This window comes from Nicotiana tomentosiformis, chromosome 4 (assembly GCF_000390325.3).
Source record: "Nicotiana tomentosiformis chromosome 4, ASM39032v3, whole genome shotgun sequence".
In the NCBI taxonomy this organism is placed as follows: Eukaryota; Viridiplantae; Streptophyta; class Magnoliopsida; order Solanales; family Solanaceae; genus Nicotiana; species Nicotiana tomentosiformis.
Window position 1 is genome coordinate 26,939,889 of NC_090815.1, and position 11,671 is coordinate 26,951,559.

An 11,671-nucleotide genomic window follows, 5' to 3' on the forward strand; every position below is an offset into this window, starting at 1 on the left:
TAAAAGGCTAAGGTTGTTCCAGGTTAATAAAACTCGAGGGCATGGAGCTTATTTGGCATTGCCGGAATTAAAAGGTTAAGGCTGTTCCGAGTTAATAAAACTCGAGGGCATGAAGCTTATTTGGCATTGCCCGAAATAAAAGGCTAAGGCCATTCCGAGTAATAAAACTCGAGGGCATGGAGCCTATTTGGTATTGCCTGAATTAAAAGGCTAAGCCCGTTTCGAGTTAATAAAACTCAAGGGCATGAAGCTTGCATTGCCTGAATTAAAAATCTAAGGTCGTTCCGAGTAATAAAACTCGAGGGCATGGAGCTTATTTGGTATTGCTTGAATTAAAAGGCTAAGGTCATTCCGAGTTAATAAAACTCGAGGGCATGACGCTTATTTGGCATTGCCCGAATTAAAAGGCTAAGGCCGTTCCGAGTTAATGAAACTCTAGGGCATGAAGCTTATTTGGTATTGCCTGAATTAAAAGGCTAAGGCCGTTCCGAGTTAATAAAACTCGAGGGCATGAAGCTTATTTGGCATTTCCCAAATTAAAAGGCTAGGGCCGTTCCGAGTTAATAAAACTCGAGGACATGAAGCTTATTTGGCATTGCCCGAATTAAAAGGCTAAGGCTGTTCCGAGTTAATAAAACTCGAGGGCATGAAGCTTATTTTGCATTGCTCGAATTAAAAGGCTAAGGCCATCCCAAGTTAATAAAGCTCGAGGGTATGGAGCTTATTTGGCATTGCCCGAATTAAAAGGCTAAGGCTGTTCCGAGTTAATAAAACTCCTGGGCATGAAGCTTATTTTGCAATGCCCGATTTTAAAGGTTAAAGCCGTTCCGAGCTAACAAAACCCGAGGTTGCAAAATCTTACAAAAGCCTAAACAAACTTCACTCTCGGCGAGTCATATCCTAAAACATATGAGTATTCGGGAAGAGTTGCCAGACATACCAGATCCTATGATGCTCTAGAGACAATAAAATCAAAGGCAAAGTTTCACGCTCTGAACCTAGGGAGGTATGGCTATCACCCGGTGCCGTGCTGGCCCGAGCGAACCACTGTGTAACTCATTTGTTTTTCTTCTGTAACTATCGTGGGCCAACATGGCCACAACTCATAATGTATAACTATAAGTGGGCAACACTGTATCACTGAACCATTTTTCTTAAAACATTAATACATATGGGCCGTCAAGGCCTCTGACATATTGTACAAAATGAAACTCTGTCTACAAAGCCTCTAAGATTATTTGACATCAAATGGGACAGGGTACCGGCCTACCCATAAGTCATTAGCAAAACTCGGACAGGATGACTCATAGACTCAGCTGCACTCCGAATGAGGTGGAGACTTACCGATCCTTTGCTGAATGCCAATCTCGTCTACTATGAGGGCTCGTCAAACTGATTATCTATACCTGTAGGCATGAATACAACGTCCCCAACAAAAGGACGTCAGTACGAATAGTGTACTGAGTATGTAAGGTAGAACTGAAACATAACAATAAGTCAACATTAATTAAAGACATATAAGAGTCAACCTGAATCTCTGAAGTGCCACCGTATATGCATACTTATTATACTCATATATATACAATGCTTCTCTTTAAGACTATTATCCATATCATATGATGCATGACTGCCCAACTGATTAGTGGTAACTGCCCGACCGGCCGTAGCGTGATGGTAAATACATGACTGCCCGACCGGCCGTAGCTCAATGGTAAATATATAACTGCCCAATCGGCCATAGCTCGGTGGTAAATGCATGACCGCCCGATCGGCCGTAGCTCGGTGGTAAATAAATATGCATGTCTACCCAACCGGTGATAAATAATGATACATAACTGCCCAACCGGTGGTAACTGCCTGACCGGCCTTAGCACGGTGGTAAGTACATGAAGATGCACGTATCACTATATTAAAAACATTAATATCTTTATCAAATACCTCAATGGATACTTAGTAACATACTTAGACATGCTTAAATATCGCTTTACAGGAATGAATAATATAGACATCCTTAACTACTAAGAGTAGAACCACTTATGGAATAACATTACGTTTACGTATCGTTACTTGGATCATACCAAAAAGGAAAGAAGGATTATCCTTAACATACCTGGAGTAGGGAGAAATCCGTATGATATTCTTGGAAAAGGTTGCACTGTACTCTTTTAGAATTGCAAAATCTCACGTTGCTAATGTGCTAATAATTCTCGTTGGAATTATTTGGTTACAAGGAGTTTTGTTGAAAATTTGTAGGAAGTGATAAATTGCTAACGTTTTGATCTAATCACAAATGACCTATAAGACTTATAAGAATCACAAAACACGTTCTCACCTAATCACAAACTTATGAGAATTGCTAACTTCTCGCTTCTGATTGTAGGGTTTATAAGAAATCGTAGGAATTTTGTTGGAAGCTTTTTGGATTGAGTTTAGCGTCTGTTCTTGAAAGGTTTTGAATTAGGAAGAATTATATATCATTTCTCACTTGATTGCTCTATGTCCCAATGAGACCAAACTTGTAATGCCATACGTAAGTGTCTTATGTACCTTACTTTTTTAAGACATATGACTTGTCTTATGTACCTTACTTTTTTAAGACATATGACTTGTCTTATGTACCTTACTTTTTTAAGACATATGACTTGTCTTATGTACCTTACTTTAGATAGCCACCTAATCAACAATGACTAAGAGTCATTGTCCAAGAATTTGCTTGCTGCCACATGGGGGTGGGGGTGGGAAATGTTAATCTTTATCCACTTATTAGGTAATTAAGTAGTGTCACATTACCCGTAATTAACCAATTACCCACATAATTAAAAATTATCTCAAATTACTTAAAATTCTACTTATTTTTTATATACTTTATACATCATACTATCATGGTCATATGGTACCATATAAAATAAATACATACACTATTATTTTTATTAAAACATCTATGTAAAAATATATATATTTTCTCAACTTCTTATTTTCCTAATCTCATATAAAGAGTACAAATTTTCGTATGCTTAATTCTTAAAATGAAAAAAGAAAAGAAAAGATAACCTTATTTTCTTGTGAAAAAAAATATAATTTTTATCTTTTACAATAAAGAAAATCTCATAAACTTTCTCATATCATGTGTATAATTTAAAATATATTCGAAAGTAGTAATATTAATAACTATATAAAATTATATTTTTCAAACTTTTTACAAAACTGTTCCACTCAATATAAATACCATATCAAAATGTATCTAATGGTATTAAGGTTGTTAAACTTATGGGGTCTTATGGTCATAAATCCTCTATAGAAAAGTACGGGATGTAACACAAAACCTGTTCGAACATGACTATTTAATGCTAAGGCATTTCAATCTTTGCAAATACGTAAAGTGAAAAGAAAAGGAAGAACTCGAGAAATTAACAAAAATAGAGAATTTATATTTACAAAAGTGTTGTCTTTACAAAGGCCGAGCAACCTCGACACAAAATACTTAGTACAAAAAGAAACAAAATCAAACAGAGGCCGCCTCGTCATCTGGATTCCCGGGGTATTTTCCATCATCGGATTCGCTGGATTCCCGGGGTCTTCTCTTCCTCGGGATAAGCCAGCTTCCTGGCCTCGACTTCGAACACTTTGGCATCCTTGATCTCGACCAATAAGTCAAAACCCCGAGCGTGAATTTTCTCGAGGGCCTGCCTTCGAGATTGCCACTTCGTATGCTCGGCTATATTTTTCAATTGGTCTTGAGCAGCTTCGGAATCATCCTTGTACTGGACCACCATTTTAGCGGCTTCGTATTTTTCCACGACGATCTCCGACTTAACCGTTTTGAGCTCCTTGACCAGATTATCTCGACCTGAGACGGCTGAACCGAGCCGAGATTAAAGCTCCTCAACCCTTTTTGTCTGAACCTCGGCCTTTTCCTTTGCCACTCTCAACTGAATTTCGGCGAAAGATAGTTTTGCCCGAAAATCCTCTTTTTCCGAGGCCAAGCGATCCATTTTGCCTCTCCATTCATCGGTCTCAACTTTGATTATGTCCATTTTAGCTTGGAGCTAAGCAATCTGATTAAGTTTTTGCTGGACCTGCGGATTTTGACCATCAGTAACCGAAACAAATTAATTATCACTTACTTCAAAAACGTGTACCTGCCCGACCAAGTCAGCATGATCCTTCTGGGCCACTTCCAGCTCGGCATGGAGGTTCTTAGTCTCCCCTTCGAGCTGCTCACTAAAACGTAAAGGCATCTCTCTTCTCAGTAAGCTCTCGATCTCTAGCTTCGAGTTGCTTCAGGTTATCCCGGTACCTAAAAAAAGCCACATGATGAAGCACCGAAGCCTATGAGCAAGAAGGGAAACACTAAAATATCTGTGAAATAATCTAAGTATAAATAAAAATTTCACTTAGAAAAACGAGAAGTTACCCAATTCAGCGTTGGTTATGCTTCATTGAAAAGGCAGGGTGCATCCACCTCATTCATCTTAGCTTGATCATCCTCGATCACCAAGCACCAAAGATAGCTTGACACCCCTACGGGGGTGGAGAAAACTCGGGCATCCTCCGAAAGTGAAAAAATAATGATGCACTTCCGATCAGGATATGCACTCGGGGCAGGGAATTGACCAACCAATTTCGGGCTGGAGGAAGGCCTGCTTGCTTCTGAGGGAGAGCTCTTCCTCGGTATCTGTAGATTGCCAAATCCAATGGCGTCCTCCGTATCCGTCGAATCCAAACCGTCGAAAAAATCACGGAAAGAGTCATTCGATCTATGGACCCCCTCGAGAGGGCGTTCTTTTGCAATCTGGGCCTTGTTAAACATTGAATTTGTGAACGAGGGCGAGTCGATAATCTCTATCAGGCCGAGTGCTTTCTATGGGGCTTCGCCAGAATCTCGGGTAGCCTTGACTCCTGCCTCCACCTAGGTCTCCCCGACGTGATGAAATTCGGCCTTGCCTCTCCCTGGTTCGGAGGCCTCTTACCTTTTGAGCTGCAACGACATACTGGCCACAAGATCAAAAGCTTCACCTTCCCCCTCGGATTCATCCCTCAGTCGATGGAGTGAATCCGGGGATAATGCTCGACCACTGGTGCTTCCCTTGGGTTTATGAGCCAATCTTTTCTTTGACATTTTCTTCTTAGGGCCCGGGGAACTCACAGCCTTTTTCCCTTTCTTTTCTTTATCCTGCTTCGGAGCAGGGGAATCGACATATATATCGTTATTGGATGATGGGGTCCTCATTTCAATATCTTTTGGTAAACCTGCAAAAAAGAAAATAAAATGATATAGAGATCGATAATGTGAAAGTAAAGATCAAATATAACTTAGAGGAGAAATTCTCACCATGGTTACGAGCCTCCCATCGGCCCTTAGATAGCTCACGTCATAAGCGCTTGGAATAAGGTCTTTGTGTCACAATGCCCTCGACCCACTCCTTAAGTCGAGGAACGACATCCGGCATCTGGGCAGCAGCTGCATCATCACATAACATCAATAAGAAGAGAGGGAAAAGATAAGCAATAAAAGAAATCTTGAAGGCAAAATTACACTTACGTTTCATATTCCATTTATCAGGAAATGGCATATCTGTAGCCGGGATTAAGTCTGATGTCCTCACTCGAACGAATCGACCCAACCAGACCCAGTCCCGATCTTCTTCGATGCTCGAGAATAAGGCCTTAGTGGCTCAACGTGCGAGCTTGATTAATCCCTCTCAGTAAAGGCGAGGGCTATACAGGCGCATGAAGTGGTCGAGGGTAAATAGACACCCCTCGAGCTTGCTCACAAAGAAACGAAGCAGAATAACGATCCTCTAAAATGAAGGATGGATCTTCCCGAGAGTCACCTTATACCTTTTTGCAAAAAGCTACGATAACTAGGTCTAAAGGACCCAGCGTGAAAGGGTAAGGTAAACACTTAAAAAACCCTCCACGTTGGTGGTGATCGATTCATCGGGGGTAGGGACCACTACGAGTTTATCTTCCCAGTTGCAGTCCTTTTTTACTTTATCGAGGATGTCGATTATAATAGTACATATGTACCTCGACACCGGCTCGCACCGACCCGGTACCAAGGGGGTTTGCTCGATCTTGAAGTCGACCCCGGTTGGGCACCCCGTAGGGACAAACGACTTTAGGGGGGTTCCGGTGTTGGTTCCTCAGTAGCAGCAAATGAAACGTTTTTTGATGGCTTCAAGGAAGAAGGGTTTCCTTTTTGATGAACAGATTTTGAAGTCTTTGCCATTTTTTCCAAATAGAAGAGAGAGAAAGATGTTAGTAAAGGAGGAGTTGTAATTAGCAAGTAACTTATGAAGAAATTTTAAAAAACTCGCAATGAAGGAAGTTCTTAAGCTTAAAACCAGAAAACCAGAAGGTGAGGATGATAAAGTTCTCTTAAAACGCAAGAGCAAGAGTTGAAATGGAAAAGGTTCTAATGAATGTGTTGAAGGGTATTTATAGTATTCCCAAATGATGGTTCACATCACGGCGGTTCATATCCCAAGATGTCCGACTATTGACTGACACACATTTAATGCCTCGAAGACTGGACCGACGGGATATTTTTACTATTCTTATCACTTACGTTATGAATTCATCGTCACATTTTTAAGAAGCGAAAGCTCGAATCGTTTCACATGATTTGCCCTCCGAAAAATAGGGGATTTTGACGTCATATTTTTGTCACTTGCGTCATGATATATCGAATGAGAATCTGAGGCTCATATCGTTTCTCATCATTTACTCTCCAAAAACGAGGGGACTATCTGTGTACGGGTAAAATCGAGTTCGATGTTTGATCGAGCTAGAGAAACGGAAGGCCAAGGTCAATACATCTGTAACAGGGTAAAAATCAAAACTCGAGGTTCGATCTGACATCCAACATGATCAACCGAGGGCGGAATATAATATTCAAGATCGGACCCAAAGCATCATCAAAACTAGCCATCGAGAAACCATCAGATATGCCCTCGAGTTTACCGAAGGCATAACCGCTCCTGTTCCAACGGCCTCAAAGAAAGCTTTGCCAACTCATCCGACAGGAATCCGTAATTCTCGCCATTAACCAGTCATTATGGCAGAAATCACAGAAAAGGGAACCAACGGTCCTTTTTGCCCTTTATAGTATAATAAAATAATATCTTAAAAAGTAGATCTCCCCTAATATATAAAGGGGACTTGAAAATTCATAAAACACATTGTAAAATACACTGATAAGCATTATGTTCTCCAAGTTCTCACTCTTCTATATTTTTCTATCAATAAAAGCGCATTCAACTTAAGTGTGGCTTGCATTTTTAAGCTGAAATCATCCAATTACTGTGATTTGCAGTTATTTTATCGCCATTTATTTCAATTGCAATCTAATTTATCGCTTTGTATCAAATTTAATCCACATGTCCTTATAACCACTAACAAATTCAATGGTTACCCGATTTTGAGGGTAAACAGAAACCACCATTAAAAGTTGCGGTGGAGTAATAAGTACTCATGTCTAGGGGTGTACAAATGAAACCTACAAACCGCACCAACCCGATAATCCGAGTCAAACCGAGAAAAAAACCCCGACTATGATTTAGTTTGATTGGTTTGGTGTTGGAAAACAAAAACCCATCGATATTTGGTTTGGTTTGGTTTGGTTTTAACTAAAAAAAGTCAAATCGAAACCAAACCAACCCGACATTATATGTATAGAAGTTTTAAATATATTTAATACATGAAAATATTTATTGTAGTGTAGTTTATAAATATTTCTTAAGCTTTTTCATAATTTTATCTTTTAACGTATTATTTCAAGCTTGGACTTATAATTTTCGGATGCTCCAATAAGTTTTATAGTCCATAAATGTTAGTAACTCAAATAAATCCTAAACCAAAATCAAATCAGTACTGCGTCACCTATAAATATTCACATTATACAAATTCTCGGGGTTTCATACCCTCAAAACCAGATTTAAGACTGTTACTTACCTCAAACCGAGCAAATCTCTACTCTGAAATGTCTTTGCCTCTCAAATCGGCCTCCAAACGTCCCTAATCTAGCCACAAGTAGAACAATACAATCAATATAGGCTAAAGGGATCAATTCCACAAGAAAAGTACTAAATTATAGCCAAAATTTTGAAATTGGCCCGAACCTGGGCCCCAGGCCCACGTCTCGAAATCTGACAAAAGTCACAAAACCCGAAAGCCCATTCACTCACGAGTATAACCATACCAAATTTACTCAAAATCCCAACTCAAGAGTTCTTCCTCTTTTTCCCCAATTTCTCACCCCACATCACAAATTAGAAGATAAAATTAAAGATGAAATCATGAAATTTAACCAAAATCAAGTAAGAATCACTTACCCCAATCAAATCCACGAAAATCCCTTCAAGAATCACCCAATTCCGTGTTCTCTAGCTCAAAATATGCAAAAATGGGTTCAAACCCTCGTTTTTTAAATTAATATTGTTTGCCCAAATATCCTTCATCGCAATCGCGAAGCACAATTATGTTGCCCCACATTTTACTCTACGCGAACGTGGAATCACCCATTCGATCGCAGATCACTGCCTCTCATACCTACACGATCGCATCCGGCCTTACGCTATCGCATAGAGCATTGACCACACCTCCCCTCCTGCTCAAATCCTTCCACGCGAACGCGACCTTAGCCACGTGTTCGCGAAGCACATCTTTGCACACATACGCGATCGCATCCCTAACTCTGCGATCGCATAGAACAAACTCACCTCTGCCCCAAATAAGCTTACGTGATCGCGAATGAATCCCGGCGATCGCGTACAAGGAAACCAGAACCTGCTGAAACTAGAATTTCAGCTATCAAGCCAAGTCCAAAAATGATCCGTTAAGCATCCGAAACCCACCCAATGTCTCCGGGACCTCAACCAAACATACCAACAATTTCTAAAACACCATACAAACTTAGTCGAGCCTTTGAATCACTCAAAACAACATCAAAACACCAATTACACCCGGATTCAAGCCTAAAGAACTTCTAAACTTTCAAATTCAACAAACGACACCGAAACCTACCAAACCACGTCCGATTGACCTCAAATTTTGCAAACACGTCATATTCAAAATTACGACCCATTTCAACTTTCGGAATCAGAATCCGACCCCGATATCAAAAATTCAATCCCCTGTCAAACTTCCAAAAATTCGACTTTCGCCATTTCAAGCCTAAATTAGCTATAGACCCCAAGTTCACAGTCCGGACACGCTCCTAAGTCCAAAATCACCCAACGGAGCTAACAGAATAGACGGAACTCTATTCCGGAGTCGTCTTCACACACTTTCGACTATGATCAAAATCCTGAGACTTAAGCTTCCATTTTATGGACTAAGTGTCCCGAAACACTCCGAAATAAAAAACAAGACCTCCCGGCAAGTCACTTAAGAAAAATCAGATACGGGAAAAATAGTAAATAAGGGATCGGGGCTAATGCACTCAGAACGACCGGCTAGGTCATTACATCCATCCTCCCCCTCTTAAAATAATTATTCGTCCTCAAACAAGCATAGAGACATACCTGAAGTAGTGAAAAGATGAGGATAACGGTTGTGCATATTGTGCTCGGTCTCCCAAGTCACCTCCTCGAGCAGCTGAGCTCTCTACTGCACCTTCACAGAAGCTATATCATTTGACCTAAACTTCTGAACCTGCCGCTCCAAAATGGCCACCCGCTCCACATCATAAGTCATATCACCATCTAACTGAACCGTGCTGAAATCCAAAACATGGGACGAATCGCCGATATACTTCCGGAGCATAGAGACATGAAATATTAGATGCACACTCAACAAGCTAGGTGGCAAGGCCAGCTTATAAGCCACCTCTCCAATCCTCTGAAGTACCTCAAAAGGCCCAATGAACCGAGAGCTCAACTTGCCTCTCTTCCCAAACCTCATAACACCTTTCATGGGTGATACCTTCAACAGAACTTTCTCCCCAACCATGAAAGACACATCACTGACCTTCCTGTCAGCATAGATCTTCTGTCTAGACTGCGTGCGAAGCCGTTCCTGAATCAATTTCACCTTGTCTAATGCATCTTGGACTAAGTCTGTACCCAAGAGCCTAGCCTCACCAGGCTCAAACCATCCCACCGGAGATCTACACCGCCTCCCAAATAAAGCCTCGTACGGAGCCATCTGAATGCTCGACTGATAACTATTGTTATATGCAAACTCCGCGAGCGGCAAAACCTGGTCCCATGAACCCTCAACATCAATGACACAAGCGCGTAACATGTCCTCCAATATCTAGATAGTGCGCTCGGACTGTCCATCCATCTGAGGGTGAAAGGCTATGCTCAACTCAACTTGAGTACCCAACTCTCGCTGCACGACCCTCCAAAACTGCGATGTAAACTGTGTGCCTCTATTTGAAATGATGGAAACTGGGACACCATGAAGGCGAACAATATCTTGGATGTAAATCTCAACCAACCGCTCTAAAGAATAAGTAGTACCAACTAGAATGAAGTGTGTGGACTTGGTCAGCCGATCCACAATCACCCAAATAGCATCGAACTTCCTCGAAGTCCGTGGGAGCCCAACTACGAAATCCATGGTGATCCGCTCCCACTTCCACTCAGGGATCTCTAACCTATAAAGCAAGCCACCTGGTTTCTAATGCTCACACTTAACCTACTGACAGTTGAGACACCGAGCCAAAAACCTAACTATATCCTTCTTCATCCTCCTCCACCAATAGTGTTGTCTCAAATCCTAGTACATCTTCACGGCACCCGGATGAATGGAATACCGCGAGCTATGGCCCTCCTCAAGAATCAACTCCCGAAACCCATCCACATTGGGCACACATATCCAGCTCTGCATCCCTCAACACACCATTATCACCAATAGTCACATCTCTAGTATCACCTCGCCGAACCCTATCCTAGAGTACGAGCAGATGAGGGTTATCATACTGACGCTCCATGATACGATCATAAAGAGAAGACCTAGAGACCACACATGTCAAAACCCAACTCGGCTCCAAAATATCCAATCTGATAAGCTGGCTAGCTAAGGCCTGAACATCCAATGCCAAGGGTCTCTCTACTGCTAGAAGATATGCTAAATTCCCCAAACTCTCCGCCCGGCAACTCAAGGCATCGGCCACCATATTTGCCTTCCCGGAATGGTATAAAATGGTGATATCATAGTCCTTAAGAAGCTCCAACCACCTCCGCTGACGCAACTTAAGATCCTTCTATTTGAACAGATGCTGCAAACTCTGTTGATCAGTGTAAATCTCACAATGAACCCCGTACAGATAGTGCCGCCAAATCTTCAAGGCGTGATTAATAGCTGCTAACTCAAGATCATGGACAGGATAGTTTTTCTCACCGGTCTTCAACTGGCGCGAAGCATAAGCAATCACTCTCCCCTCCTGCATCAGAACACATCCAATACTTATCCGCGAGGCATCACAATACACTATGTAAGAACCAGAAGCTGATGGCAGAACTAGAACTGGAGCTGTGGTCAAAGCAGTCTCGAGCTTCTGAAAGCTCTCCTCGCACTCATCCGACCACCTGAATGGAGAACCCTTTTGGGTCAATCTGGTCAAGGGCGATGCAATAGATGAAAAACCCTCCACAAAATGACTGTAATAGCCCGCCAAACCAAGAAATCTCCTAATCTCTGTGGCTGAGGATGGTCTGGG

General features: G+C 41.5%; 1 long non-coding RNA gene across 1 annotated transcript; it reads right to left on the bottom strand.

Moving 5' to 3' along the window:
• Nucleotides 1-1,137: 1,137 nt before the first annotated feature.
• Nucleotides 1,138-2,433, bottom strand: LOC138910617 (uncharacterized). Its single transcript, XR_011415748.1, has 2 exons — nucleotides 2,111-2,433; nucleotides 1,138-1,406 (listed from the first exon to the last, which is right to left on the bottom strand). It is a non-coding gene; the product is annotated as an uncharacterized lncRNA (long non-coding RNA).
• Between the last annotated feature and the right edge of the window lie 9,238 nt (nucleotides 2,434-11,671).